Genomic DNA, 15,928 nt, shown 5'->3' on the forward strand with positions numbered 1-15,928 from the left:
GCAGGAACAGAAGTCTCATAACAGTTTAAGGACTCTTTTACTTAAATAAAGCCAATGTTCCGTCTAATATTTTTTTTGTGCGTGGCCCCTTTAAATTTGCTGCGCGGTCTGTGCGGTGTTTCCAGTGGCGGCTGGTGAGCGGCCTGCGCAGGACCTCCCGGGCCACTCACCTTAGGCGAACATTGGTACCAGCCCTAGCTTTCTGTGACGAGTTTAATTCACTTTTTCAGCGCAAATGCAGCAATTTGTTTAAACCCACGGGGAGGTTGAGCGCGAGCTGCTGTTTTCGCGAGGCTAACGGCCGAGCAGCATAAATATTCCAGCAATTTGTGCCGATTCACAACTCGCAGGTTGTCTCTTTGTCGCCACAAATTGCTGGGTGATTTACACACTGATACCGGTGTGCGCTTTAAACTCACCGGTATTTTCCCAGCAAAATTCTGGGACATTATGGCTGGAATTCTCCGGGGTGGTAACGGGCACGATCAGTGGCGGGTCAGGCGGTTAAGTTGTTGTTTTTGACAGCGGGTCGGGAACCCGCTGTCATCCTGCCCCCACACGCCTTTCCCCCCAGGCGCGTCTGTCATCGCGGAGCCGACACAACCGACAGCGGCGAGCGACCCAATTGAAATCGTTATCAAGTAGTTTACAGGCACTTCAGAGCCATTTTTCACTTAACTTTTTAAATTCCCCTGCATGGCCACTCACTTGAGGAAAAAATGATACAGTTGGGAGTGATCACTGGAGTAACAGAGATAGCAGCAGCAGTGAGAGAGTAACAAAGAAAATTGAGAATGTGGAGAGTAACAGGCTCAGGGGAGACACACGAATGTGGGAGAGAAACAAAAGGGCGACAGAAATATGGGCGAGTAGCAAAGAAAAAAATGGAAAGGAAGAGAGATATAGGCTCACCCCCCTCCACCAGCCTCAGGCAGGCTCACATGGAGACCAGCACAAGTCAGCAGTGTTAATATGGGAGATTGATAAATGGAGGTCGATCTCCCAAGATCAGAGCAATGAAAAAAAAGTATAAAAGTACCGTAATTTGTATCACCATGGTTACAGTGATCGCCGAAAGCTTTCACAGCAACATCTTCCAAAGATTCTTGGAACCTACAAAATGAGTTAGAGAATATAAAGCAAAATGGTGCGGATGCTGGAAACCTTAAATAAAAACAGATAATTCTGGAAACACTCAGCAGGTCAAACATCATCTGTGGAGACATAAACAGAGTTATCGTTTCAGGTCGATGACCTTTTGTCAGAACTGGAAGAAGTTAGTTATTTAGCAATTTATAAGCATGTGGGGGAAAAATTCAGTATCGCCCCTTTTTGGGCGCCATTATCAGCCGTGCGCAAAGTTTAGCGCCTGGCGCTAATTATCGCCTCCGACGGCAAACTTGGCTTTTATCGCCCCTGGAGGTGATTGGAGCGCTAAATCAGGCGCTTCACACCTGTCTTAAGGCGCAAAGGCCGAGGAGCGAGGCGTTACCTCAGAGCGCTGGCGAAGCAAGGAAGGGCAAATCAAAATGAACCTGCATAGTGCTGCTCAGTACTCAAAACTCCTTCACACAGCGTTGAATCTCTCCAGAAGTCTCTCTCTCTCTCAGAATGCATGGTGCAAAAATGTCACCAACAAAAAAAGGCAGGAAGCGGTCACCTTTAAATTGCACTCCCCCAGTCCCTTTCTGACTGCAAAACGCTCCCCTCAACCTGTCGTTGCTAGCGGCAGGCGGTAAGGCAGGGGGCGCCACTCAATATCCAGTCCGGGGCGCTGCGCACTCGACTGACGTCACGATCTGCCGGCGCAGGAGATTGTGGCGGTAGTGTTTAGCGCCGCCGCAAAAGGTCTAGTTAATTTCGCGAGCGGCACAAACATTGCCGCGCCCGGGCACTAGTTGCTTTGCGCCCCATTAGCGCCCTCTTAAAGTGCTAACGGGAGGCGCAAACAACTGAATTTTTCCCCCAGTGTGTTTCCAGCATTTTCTGTCGACAGTATACGCAAGTGGTCTTATGACGTTTCATATGGACAAGTGTAAAGTATAATACACAGAATGAAAAAAAAGGGCAATGTAAGTACTCAATGAACGGTGTCAAAAAGATAAAGTGGAAAGAGATCTAATGGTTTTAGTACAATCGACGCTTAATATGTCCAGTCATTCAGGAGCAGTAATCAACAGACAAATCAGTACAGCACAAGTTGGAAGAACTCGTGCGTAAACTGCATAATGCTGTAGTCAGAACACACCAAGTCTTTTTCTGGTCACATAAAAGAGATACAAAAATGACTTAAATGGAAATAAAAATCAGGAGAGCTGTAAAATGGGCTGCCGATCCGCTATCACCCTTTTTACACTATCGCAAGTCAAAATTACCCCCATTTTGTGATGCATTGCTGGTGTGAACCTGGTTCTGTTAATATAGCACATTTCATGGTATCAGGCCACAGTGATATCCAGAAAAGTCATTGTGGCCTGATGCCATTGAATGTGCTGAATCATCATAAAGTGCTTTTAATGGAACTGAAAAAAAATAGAATATGAAAATGAGATATCAAAGTTTTATATAAATCATGCAAATTATAGGGTAAATCAAATATAATAACCATTTAAGAAAATTTAGAATTTTTCAGTTATATGTATTGTCCTAATAAATCCAGCTTAAATGCTACTGGTTACTTGCTCACCCACTAAAAATACAATCGATTTCTGCAGCAGTATCGCCTACATTAACTACATTTACAACAGAAAGGCAAAATACTGCGGAAGCTGGAAATATGAAATATAAACAGAAAATGCTGGAAATACTCAGGCAGCCAGGCAGCATCTGTGGAGAGAGAAACAGAGTTAACGGGCTCGATTTTGCCAGGTCCGAGAAGGTGAGATTGGAGGCGTGTGAGTTGTTAAAATCGCAAAAAATGGCGGGCGGGCCCGATCCCGCCTCCATCCCGCCTCCGTGCAATTTTCCCACGTGAGTTTTCTGACCCCGTTTCCATCCCGCCTCCAAGAGGCGGGATAGGCCCTTAACAACCACTTAATTGCCTCTATAATCCCATTTTGAGAGACCTTTCCGATTTTAACCCTTTTCCCACATTCTGCATGTCTCCTCTGGAACACGCCAGTGAAACCTGACGGCAGCACAAGTGGACTGCTTACTAACAGCTGCAGCTCCACCATTATAAAGGAGTTTTCACCAATCGTCATTTGCAGGTGGCAGAACTTTGTTGTCTCATGTCTGGGGGAGCTTTTAGCAGGCATACTCAGTGTTGTGGAAGTTTGGAGCCTGACACCCATCTCCAGTGTGACCTCCTGGGAAACCCCTCTCCCCACCTTGACTGAGCACTTCCTCAACTGAGGCATATACCAGAAGAATGGGAACTATTTATTTCCTTTCCTCCTGGACATCAGATTCGGATGAAGACCAGCCGCGGCAGCAGCAGAACCCTGAACAACAGCAGAACCAACTGCAGGAGCAACAGCAGGAGCTCCAAGCTGCTGCTCACCCACCTTAAGCTGCACAGGCCAGAAGGCACCAGCGCATGGAAGCAGGTCGGTGCAGGAGATACCCACAAACCAGGGTCTACAGACAGAGGATCAGCTACCTCAACATGACTGAGCAGCAGTGCCAAAGGAGGCTCAGACTTTCGCGAGAGGTAGTGGGTGACATCTGCGCAATGCTGCAGTAAGACCTGGAGCCCAGAGGAGCAGGTGGACACCCCTTACCAGTGGCCGTCAAAGTCACCACCGCACTCAACTTTTTAGCTTCAGGCTCATTCCAGGGATCAGCAGCAGACATCAGCGGCGTCTCCCAGGCGGCCGCACACACTTGCATCACGCAGGTAACCAATGCCCTTTTTGCCATCGCGCACAATCACATCAATTTCTCCAAGGATCAAGCCAGTGTAACTGCACGTGCGGTTGGGTTTGACAATCTGGCAGGCTTTCCAAGGGTGCAGGGCGTCGTTAACTGCACACATGTGGCCCTAAAGGCATCCCATCACAATCCAGGTATTTTTGTCAACCGCAAGGGATTCCACTCCATCAACGTACACCTGGTGTGTGACCACAAGAAGGAAATTTTGCATGTTTGTGCCAAGTACCCTGGCAGTTGCCATGACTCCTTCATTCTGCGCCAGTCTAGTGTGCCTCCGCTCTTCAGTCCGCCAGACCAACTTTGCGGATGGCTACTTGGAGACAAGGGCTATCCCCTGAAGACGTGGCTAATGATGCCGTTGAGGAGCCCTTCCAATGAAGCAGAGGAGCGCTTCAACTCCAGCCACATGTCCACCAGATCCTGAGGAACAAGTGGCTCATCGCATAGCCTCCTCAACCAGCGACAGCAGCATGCGAGCACATTGCTTAGCCTGCGCAATCAAACACTTTTGCCTCGCACCTTCTTATCAGACCCTTGACAATGGCCAGGACCCTGCGGATTCCTATCACTCTGACCACCATACTGACAATTGCAAGTAATCCTAAGCCCTCAATGTGGAAGTCCAATTAGCGACATGACACACGCCACAACTGGAACAGTTTGCCATCAGAATTTTTAATGGCAATAAGCATCTTATGGCTTTTCAACATTAAACATAACATTACACCCAAGTGACTACCCTTGTGACTACTTGTGCATTATCTTCCTCTTATGCGTACTCCTACGTAGTGCTTCCTCTGTGGCTTCAGCAGATGTGGAGGCCCCTTGCTCACTTTCCTGTTGCTCCTGTCTCGACACCTTTGGCGGGCGTCCTCTGGGGTTGCGAACCTGTGAGGGCTCAGCAACAGTCTGCTGCTCCTGTGGCTGTGCAGGGGTTGAGACGCCGATCTCAGTTGGGTGGGGACTCTGGTGGGGCTCTGACCGAGGGCTTTGCAGTGGCATGGTCATGTGAGCGCTTGGAGAGGAGCCCCCACTTCCTTGCTGTCTGCCACCAACATCCCTCTCATGGGTCAGCCCCACTTCAGAGTTAGAAAGTGGCTTGACAGCACCTTGCTGCACTTCAGGGGGGCCATGAGGACCTGTTTCTGTACTGGGAGCCCTACTCCCGAGGACTTGCATGAAGGTCTGGTTTGTATGCTCAATAGCTGACCATCGCTCCTCAAGAGATGTCAGTCTATTGTGAACAATGACCATGTTTTCACGACCCTGGCGACTAAGCTCCTCCATGGCCGCAGCCATCCTCTCCTCTATGGTAGCCATCCTTTCCACGGAGGTTGCCATCCTTTCCGTGGTGATGTGTTCATGCGCCAACGCCTCCACAAAGGCTCTGCTCATGTTAACGATGGACTCCTCCATTTGCTCCACACTCGCAGCGACCCTGGAGACAAAACCTGCCAGAGACTCCTGCACCTGTTCCTGGAGTTCCAGCACCGCTCTCCTTCTGGATGGACCCGGAGGCACAGGGTCGACATACAGTGGAGCCGAGCTGGGAGCGTCCAGCACCCTCGGACGAGGACTCTCCACTGCTGTCCCTGTCTCCACCATCTGCTGATGCTCACTTGTGAGCTGTGATACACCAGGTGACAACTCTACTCTACTCTATGTCCCGAAGGTCCCACCGAGGTGTGAGTGTCTGCGCTGGTGATGTGTGCACTTAATTCTGCTGACGTTAGAGCATCAGATTCATTATCAGTGACTCATGCAATGTCAATGAGAGAGATGCCAAACTATTCTGTCACCAGCTTGCTGTGATGCACCTGCCTGTCCGTTCCCCACTTGGGAATCGTCCTCGAACCCGGCAATTTCCAGAGCCACCTCCTCCAAGGTGGTGAGCTGGGTTACTGAGGGTGGCCCTCCTCCTGTCCTTGCTCTTTCCCTTATTGTGGGCTCTCTTTTCCTGCAATGAGGGGCACAAGTGGAGTTTGAGTGAGAATGAAGGAGTGAGTGTAGAGATTCCATAGCATAGATGCTTAGAAGGAGACAAAGGGCCCTCCCTGTGTGTTGTAAGTTGTCATTGCATCACAGTGATAGAAAGTGTGAGGGCTGCATGGTCGAATAGTTAAGTGAATGTGACCATAGAGAGAGAGGGAATGGGTAAGGGTGCAGGGATGTAAGTGTCAAGTGGGGTGTGGAGGAAGAGGTTGGCAAAGCAGAGTGCTGGTGAGGAGAGGCGATGGGGATCAGATTGAGGGTGAAGGGAATGTCATACTCACTTTTCCAGTGCGCAAAAGGTCATGAAACCTCTTCCTGCACTGTAGCCAGGTTCTGCGGAACATAGAGATGGCATTGACCTCCCTGGCCACTTGCAGCCACAGCTTTAGTTTGTTGTGGTGGCTTTTTTCTCCCTGAGGAAGGGAAGAGCACCTCCTTATTAGATCTTGCTCCCTCCACCAGAGCTTGGAGGGCGGGCTCATCAAAGCGAGGTGCACACGTTTGCTTGCTGGTGGACATGATCGGTAAATGAAGTCTTTCATACAATGTCCAAAGCGTTTCCAGTCTCCAGAAGAAGCAAGGCTGCTTGCAGGCCTTAAATCCAGCAGCACTGATGACGTCATCAGAGGCGACTTTCAGGATGGAAAGACTAATTGGGCCAGGGGTTCCCACACGCTGGAAATCAATTGCCCAATTAGGGGAAAATCGCTCTTTTTCCCCACATCACTCGGTGAAGCTGTCAAACACTGACATTCTGTGTAGTTTGATGAGTCCTGGGGGGAGAAATTGGGTATGTAGCGCCACCTATTAGCGCCTAAAGAGGGCAGTCAGTGGCTGTAGCGCCACTGGCCGCGCCTCCCGCAATATTCAGCGGGGTCGCTAATGGTGGCGTTAGCCTGTTGCGCTGCGCTGCCACCGATGACGTCATCGGTGTGCGCAGCACCCCATTAGCGCCCCAATCGCGATATTTGGTAGCGAACGCCACTGTAGCGCCGTTCGCTACCCGCGTCCGGTTCATGGGGCCTTGCTGTGCCGGCAGTGGCGCAAGTTAAGGTGGAGGTGCGGGGCAGCCGCCTTTTTTGGCAGCCGCCTGCCAGCACCTCCGTCCACGGCCTCCTGACCCCACCCCACCCCCTGTGGCATTGCCGGCTGTTTCCCGAGAGCCCGGCACTTCTCCTCAGTGCCGGGCTCTTTTGCCGGCACTCGCGATCGGGGCTCGCACTGTTGCAGGCCCCTCCCCCTTAACAATGGGAGGAAGGCCTGCAGTACCGCAGCGTGCCGTGCCGCAGCGTGTGGCGCTGCGGCACGTTGCGCTATGATATTCAGTTTCAGCGCCCTAAGAGGGACGCGGAGCGCCTTGAGCCTCGCCCCGTCTCCCTCTAGGGGCGCTGAAACTGAATTTCTGATGTTCACTAATGCTCCGAACGCTGCGCAAAAATCAGCGCCCAGGCGAACTTGGCGCCACTTTGGCGCCTCAACCCAATTTCTGGCCCCTTGTGTTTAGGACTCATCAAACCTTTCAACTTTGCAGAAATTACCTGGCTGTTGGTTTGGAGGATCCAACAGCCAGTCTGTGAAATCTACAATGAAGATGTCGGGACTCTGGATCCACCGCGGCTGAAGGCTGTAGGCAGAAACAAAGGTAAGTGAACATTTTATAACACTTAGCACTCACCTTACATACCACTCCACACTTGCACCCATCACTCACCTCTACATCTCACTTTCAGACCCCTCCAACCACCGCAGACCTCCTTCACGTCTCCTCCACCCCAGCGGGGTTCTCTGAGGTCGGGAAGCCTGCACTTGAAAAGGTAAAATGGGGCTAATCCTTTTTTCTGCCTTTTAACTACCTGTTAACAGGCAGTTAAAAGGATTTAATCCCTTTCCCACCTTGAGGAGATGGGACCCGGGGCAGGAGGGCTTTCCACCTCCTGGCAAAAGGGCATGGAGGCGGGATGGTTGCGGGTTTGCCAGCAGCCCCCACATTCTGCAACTTTATCGGCAGTCCCACCTCCATACCCACCTCTGACAAAATCCAGCCCTTTGTTTTTTCATGCTCTCTGCCCATTATTTGACTGAGATGGTCTGTTACATCATTCCATTCACAATTCCTCTCTGGGCTTGTTGGTTTTCATTAATAGATGGATGTTCCCCCTCCCCTTTTTCTGATTGTACTAATATACTTTTTTAGTTTTGAAGAAGGGTTAACTTGTCTTATGTGCACAGATGCTGAGTATTTACAGCATTTTCTGATTTTGTTTCAAATTTCCAATGTATGCAGTATTTTTTTTTTAAACTTTGTATGGGTGCTACATTAGTTTTTGTTCCAAACTAGTGGGACCTCCCAAACTTTCAGCGCCTTTTCATCCCTAGCCACCCTTGGTACTCTAGGATCGATACCACTCATCCCTGGAAAATTATTCTTTGAGCCCTTTAAGTATAAGCAGAACCTTGTAGTCTTATTGATGTCGAAGTTCATAAATGTGCATGGAATATTTGCATCAATGCAAGGTATTCTCTAGTGATATATTCATTACATGCATTAGCTACTTTCTGCTCATCCTCAGTTTCATCCCCACTGGCATCAGCTCTTTCCTGATTGTGCTCTTGCTGTTATGACTCTGGAAGGATTTCTTGCTGTGTTTAGTATCTGCAGCTATGGCTATTTCCAGTTTACTATTTTCCCCATGTGGTTATCCTTTCCACATGCTTCCAGTATTCTTTCCAATCCTTCCTCTCCTTCATATTCTAAAATTTGGAGAATGCAGAGCATCATTAACTCGATGATGATGCAAGCTTGATTCTTGGTTCTATTAGAGCTGAACAATTAGCCTCCAGCAATTAATCACAAGCCAAATCCACTGCCCTAAATGCCTTGGCTTTTGAGGAGAAGAGGTTGTTGTTAGGTGAAGGCGACTTACCCTTAGAGGTGAAGACATTCCTGGCAACCAAAAAAACTTCCACTTTAAAAACATAAGGGGCGAAATTCCCTTTGTTTGCGCCTACGAAGGGAGGCGCTAACGGGGCGCAAATGGCTTTGCTCCCCTCCCCCACCGAGGCGATAACCGCACCTCCCGCGAAATTCAGCGGGAGGTTAGTGGCACCGCTACTGGTTTTCGCCTCGATCTTCTGCGCCCGGAGATCATGACGTCATCTCCGGGCGCATCGCCCCGTTAGCGCTTCCAGTTGTTTTTGTCGGTCAGGACACCGAACTTTTTGCTGCTCAGAAGCAAAGAGCCCTTTTAATTACTGGAAGCGTTTTTGAGATTTCAGAATTTGCTGCTGAATAAGGAATTTTCATTTGCATGGGGGGGTGATTTGTTGGTTATTAGGCAGTTCTCAGAGCAATGAAAGGGTCTGCAGTATGTGTCTGTTCTCTGCGAAGCAAGCAAAGCTGCAAATGAGCATCTGGTGAATGATCGGACCTCCCCTGTAAGAGCCGCAAAGAAGCAATGCGAGTGATCAAATCTGTTTGGAACTTACCTGAAATTCAGCAGCTCTCTGGTGTTCGCGCCCCTGTAGCGCCCCACTGAGGACATTAGCGTTTGATTTAGCGCCCCTCTCCCTTCCTGGGACAATGTCAGGGAATTTAGGTGAGACACGGAATCATTACCGCCGGGCACTAACTTTTCAACCTTTTTGCAGTTAGCGCCCCAAATGGCCCTCTAGAGGAATTTCGCCCCCATAGAATTCCAAATCAACATTATGGGGGAGAAAGTGGTCCCAGTCGTGCTCGATTTCTGGGTGAAAATTAGAAGTTGGAGATCAATTTCTGGGATCGATTTCTGCGCCAAATCCCGTCCAGGAATGCACGGCTGCCAAAATGGCAGTCGGCAACTTCCGAGTGCCTGGGGCTATCTACTTCATCACCATAACCCATAACATTTGAATAATCATTTATCCCTCCAATATTAATTCAACTGGAGTCAGAGCAGGAACTCAGCCTAACATACCATTGTGAATGGAAATTCCTTCATCTTAAACATCTAATCAAATTGATTTGGAGCTTGCCATGCACAAATTGGCTGCCGCGTTTCCCACATTACCACAGTGACTACACTCCCCAAAAAAGTACTTCATTGGCTGTAAAGCGCTTTGAGACGTCCGGTGGTCGTGAAAGGCGCTATATAAATGTAAGTCTTTCTTTCTTTTTATCATAGAAGATTGTGGCTCTTTTTTCTGGCACTGCAGCCCGCAGGAAATTAAGCACATTTCACAGTGAGATGTCCAACATTCTGGCAGACTGTACCGGTGGAATTAAAGATTTATGTAAAGCTACTTTTATTATTATTTGGTAATAAAACATTTTCTACTGCATTTTAATAATTTTCCCAATATCGTAATTCACAAAGCAAACTTGAACTCGAGCAATGTAGACATTTATGTGTTTTCTTGTTGGAACAAATAAATGACTGCTTGCATTGTTAGAATGCTTATAAAAACTGTCTTAAATACATTGAAATCATGCTTTTTGTGAAGTGGGAAAAACATATTGCGCCAGCTAATAAAAAATGCATTCTACCTTCTGAGGAATTGCACAAGACAATCTGACAATACTATGTTAAATTTAATAGTAAAGATGGAGAACATGAAAATGACATGAATATTTTCTTCAATTTAGCCAAAAATAGCCCATTAATTTTGTTTATAACTCCCCTTCACCCCCTTCTCACTTGACATAAACGCAGGCTGGGTTAATTATCATAGCAGCAGTAGATATTAGGTCGAGGTTTTCTCTGTGCATGGAGAAATAATCTGAAGACAGAGTTTTAGCCATAGGTCTGTTACAACTCCCACCTGCATCACAGACTGAACCTCATGATAAGAGTCCATTAGATACTATGAAAAGCATTTTCTGAGGTAAGTTACTTGAAACAGAATGGTGAAGTCATATTCAATATATTTCTTATACTGTTAAAATAGTAAGGTAATTTTTTTAGGTGCAAATTATTGAATCAAACCAAAAATATTTTAAAAAGTGACAGCTAATTTCTTTTTAGGTGACCTGTTTCCCTCATCCTTTATGGAACAGAGTTATACGATTTCAAAATGGTGTTGAAAGTGAAAGTAACAGGGTTATTCTGAAGTATTGTAACCCAAGCAGAGAAGAAAATATATTGCATTGCTTTACTACGGTATTTTGTTTAATGTAAGGGCCAATGGAGATACGTTGAGCTATTCTGAGTGAATAACTAGATTAACTGGGATCAACTAAACGAAAAGGGCATAGCAATAATGGCTAGGTAGAAATAAACCGGACAGGTGCTACATCTGCTCACTTTTGATAGAGCCTCACTTGTGGACGGTCTTATCTAATTTTTTTCTGGTTGCGAATAATATTTATTGGAAAAACTTTGGGCATGAAATTGGGTGCCGTTGCGACCGGGCGCGGCGCTGACATCGACTCCCGCCATATTCGGCGGGAGTTCTGCGGTGGTGCTACGTTGTTGCGCCCCGATCTCCTTCACCCAGAGATCGTCTGGTCATCGCCGTGCGCATCGCCCTGGTAGCGCCCCGGACCCGAAATTGACTTCCGCCCCCTGCAGCAGCGCCGGTCGAAAACACCGACAGCTGCAGGAGGCGTGCATTGGGTGGCCGGCTGCTTCGGGGGGGCGATGATTAAAGGCGAGGTGGCTGAGGGAAGTGAAAAGAAAACTTACTTTCCTGTTCTAGTTTTTTTCGTGGGTTCCTGCCTGAGGTCGATCTGCTTGAGTGCCAGGCTGATCGAATGGGATCGCGGCTACCTTGGTGATCCAGGTAGGAACTTTTTAAATTGCAGAGCCTGCAGCGATGGCCCTTCCCTTTAAGGGAGGGAAGGAGCCTTTGAACGCGGCAGCGCTGCACGGCCCAGTGTGCATCGCTGCTGAAGACTCCACCCCGCTCTCCAACGTTAGTGCCCTAAGAAGGAAGTGAAGTGATTTAGCACTCCACTTCCCTCTTGGGGCGCTAAAACTCAATTTCGCGGTCGCCGGCGCTAATTAGCGCTGGGTGCTAAAGTTAGTGCCCAGGCGATGTTAGCGCCCCAAAATGGTAGATACTGAGGCCTAGAAATTCAGTATAGCCACTTTTGGGGCGGTAAAGTCGGGCGGCCGCTAAAGTTTGCGCCCGCCGGAAAGTGGAGGCCACTTCGCCGATATTCAGTAGCTTTGGCCAAGGAGTTTGCTCGAGCGCTAAAACTGGCGTTGCACGGCTATCTTTAGGCGCTAAGCCGACGGTGCAGACTGATACCGCCGAGGCCGGGCGCAGCGCAGGTGCAGTCATGTTTTGATTGACAGCAGACACTCTGGCGCCGGCCAGCTCTTAAAGGGGGAAGGGTCGACTTGGTCTGCTGCCACGCCCTGGATACTGCAGCCCTCCAGCTAGGCCTAAACACTGCTGCTGGAGAGAAATAGCGCCAGGAAGGATGCAGAGGGCCCGTGAGCGAGCGCAGCGCTTCTCTGCCCATGATTTAAAGGTGCTGGTTAGGGCTTTGGAGAAGAGAAGCCATATCTTGTTCCCGGACAGTGGCAAGAAGCCTCCCAAGAGGGTGTACAGGAGAGCCTGGAGGGAAATCGCCCAGAGGGTCACAGCCAACAGCAATGTCCCCAGGACTGGTGTCCAATGCCGGAAAAAGTTTAACGACCTCACTCGGATTGTCAGGGTGAGTACCCTTTCCAGTGTCCTCCTCATCCTTGCATGTGCACCTCACATTATGGGCAAAGGGACCTCAAAGGCCTAATGGCCAGCCCTCATCCAGCAGCTATGGCACTGGCATGAACATCAATTGCACTTTCTGCACTTTACACACTGGCCAAGCTATTCGACCATGGGAGGCAGTGCACACAACAACAGGGCACCACACTGGCCAAGCTATTCGACCATGGGAGGCAGTGCACACAACAACAGGGCACCACACTGTACTTAGAGGCCGTCCTTTCTCTTGCAGGCCAAGCTGGCCCAGAATCTGAAGAGCCGGACTGTCACCGGGGGAGGCCGTGCCCAGTTCCAGCAGCTCAGTGACCTTGAGGAGCGCGTGGGCCGAGTCATGGGTGCCCGGGTGATTGGCCCCGTTGCAATTGGAGATGCCGACCCTGTGCTGGGCCCCAATGGTAAGGACATGACCGTTTGGACCTCTCTCGTTCCCCTTGCACTTCAGATCTACATCCTTTGCCACTGTCCGACCAATGCGCAGAATGCCACCACTCATGCCTCCCTCGCTGACGCCCTGTCCTCACTCTAAAGCTACTCTTGTGCCTTCCTGCTTTCAGCTGGTGAGGAGGAGGTCCCTGAAGCTGCGAGTGTCAGTCCCTCGGAAGAGGAGGACGAGGAGGAGCAAGAGGAAGGCGGCACATCGGGGGAACCCTCATCCGCGCCAGGGGATGGCAATGGAGGGGACACGTGTTCCCTGGAGGAGAGCCAGGGGGAAGTGTTGCAGGGGAGTGTAGCTCCTGTGCCCAGTGGCGTCCAGCCACGCGGGAAGGGTCGGGCAGCTCGGCTGCCTTCTCCCCAGAGGGGGGAAGTGTTGCAGGGGAGTGTAGCTCCTGTGCCCAGTGGCATCCAGCCACGCGGGAAGGGTCGGGCAGCTCGGCGGCCTTCTCCCCAGAGGGAGGAAGTGTTGCAGGGGAGTGTAGTTGCTGGGCCCAGTGGCGTCCAGCCACGCGGGAAGGGTCGGGCAGCTCGGCGGCCTTCTCCCCAGAGGGAGAGTCCGGCCTCCAGTCCGGAGACGGTCCTCGCCCAGGAGGTGCGCCTCCTTGATCAAATGTCTGCGGACTCGGATCGTAGGCACACCGAGTTCATGGGGGTTGTGGCACGGTTGCCTGAGGCCATTGAGTCCCTGGCTCATAGTGTGTCCGATGTCGGGGCCTCACAGGCCAGGGGTTTCGAACAACTCGCGGCAGCACAGGCCAGGGGTCTCGAACAATTCGGGGCATCACAGGACGCGAGTCGGGCACAATTCGGGGCATCACAGGACGCGAGTCGGGCCGAATTCGGGGCATCACAGGACACGAGTCGGGCCGAATTCAGGGCAGCACAGGATGCGAGTCGGGACGACTTCAGGGCAGCACAGGCAGCGAGTGGGCAGTTGATCAGTGGTGCCGTGCAGTCACTGGCTGGTCTGATGCGGGCACAGACCAGGGCAGTACGGGCACTCACTGCTGCCACACTCGCTGTGTCACGCACGCATCGCCAGGGCACCCGCCGCGCTGCTGCAGCACAGCGGTCTGGCCTTCACCAGATTGCTGCGCTTGCTGCAGTGCCAGCCCGGCCGAGTGCCAGTGTCTCTGGCGACCAGCGAGCGCCTGGCATCAGCCAGCTTGCCCCCATTGCTGCAGCCGCCACTGCCACTCCCCCAGCAAAGCTGCGACGAGCTGCTGGAGAGACTGATGCTGGCCAGCCACAGCTGCAGCAGTCAGCAGCCGGCCCCTCGAGGGCCAGAGCTCGTCTAGGCCGACCCCCAAGGGCATCTGCCGTCACACAATGTGCCCCTCAGGAGCCTTCCCCCAGCCTTGCAACACCCACAGGGCCCAGGTTGAGGCGGAGCAGCAGGTCGGCCAGGGGCCGGGAAAGGCTGGACAAGGACTCGCCCTCTCGGCACACAAAGTAGAGTGTGTTGGCAAATGTTTTTTTATATGGGGGTGGTTGTGCTGTCTATGGGGGGGGGGTTCTTTTGGTAAGGCCGAGGATGAAGGCAAATGTTTTTTTATATGGGGGTGCTTGTGCTGTCTATGGGGGGGTTCTTTTGGTAAGGCCGAGGATGAAGGCCATTTGGATGGACAAGTTTTGTTATTCCTCCCCAGGTTGTGGGAGTGAGATATGTTTTTGACTGTTTATTGGGGGTGTTGTGTGTTTTTGGGTTTCATGTGGGAAGGGCCCTGAGTTTGTTCAATAAAGCTTTTTCTTTATTCAGCTTGTCCATGTGTGATGTTTCAAGTGGTTGTTGCGTTAACCGGCTGAGGGCTTGCGGAGCGGCTGCATTCATGTGCCTTCATTGCCACAAGCCATTCCCTGACAGGGGGCCTAGAAGTGTCGTTCAATAAGCCGCCGACGGACGGCCCTTGGACCTTGTGGCTCCCTCCTGGGCTGGTACTCCTCCTCCTCCTCCTCATGGTCCTCCTGCTCGTCCTCCTGAGGTGGTGGTCCAACGTGAGGTGGCAGTGCCTGAGTCCTGCGGATAGCCAGGTTGTGCAGCATGCAGCAAACGACGACGAACTGGGAGACTCTATCCGGCGAATACTGCAGAGATCCGCCGGAGCGATCCAGGCAGCGGAACCGTTGCTTGAGGACGCCAATCGTTTGCTCTATGATGTTCCTTGTGGCTTGATGGCTTTCGTTGTATGCCTCCTCAGCAGGGGTCCTGGGCGCACGGAGCGGGGTCATGAGCCATGTACACAAAGGATAGCCTTTGTCCCCGATAAGCCATCCTCTTGGGGGAGGCTGTGCCTGGAACATGTCAGCCACAGTAGTCTGGCGCAGGATAAATGCATCGTGGCTGCTGCCTGGAAAGCGGGCATTGACAGCTAGGATGCGCTGCCTGTGGTCACACACCAGCTGTACATTGAGGGAATGGTAGCCCTTCCGGTTGCGGTAATCCTCGGCATTGTCGATAGGTGCCCGCAAAGCCACATGCGTGCAGTCAATGGCGCCCTGCACCATGGGGAAGTCGGCGATCCTCGCAAATCCGACTGCACGCTGCTCCTGCCTCTCTAGGGTCATGGGGAAGGAGATGAATTGGTGTCTCCTTGTGAAAAGGGCATCGGTGACCTGCCGGATGCAGCGATGCATGGCGAACTGGGAGATGTTAGCTATGTCCCCAGCAGCGGCTTGGAAGGAGCCGCTTGCATAAAAGTTCAGAGCCACCGTGACCTTCACTTCCACCGACAGAGACGTCCAGGACATCAGCTGTGGACGCAGATCTCTGTGAAGCAGCTGGCAGATCTCTGCAACCACCTCCCTTCTGAAGCGCAGCCTCTTAACATACTGCGCGGCAGTCATGGTGAGATAGGACACCTGCTGGCGGTATTCCCTGAGTGGGTAAGGCCTACGTTGCCGATGCCTGATGGCCCCTCTGCGTCTAGGCATG

Source organism: Somniosus microcephalus, chromosome 12 (assembly GCF_052327205.1).
Source record: "Somniosus microcephalus isolate GS21.2 chromosome 12, FLI_Smic_1.0, whole genome shotgun sequence".
Lineage (NCBI taxonomy): Eukaryota > Metazoa > Chordata > Chondrichthyes > Squaliformes > Somniosidae > Somniosus > Somniosus microcephalus.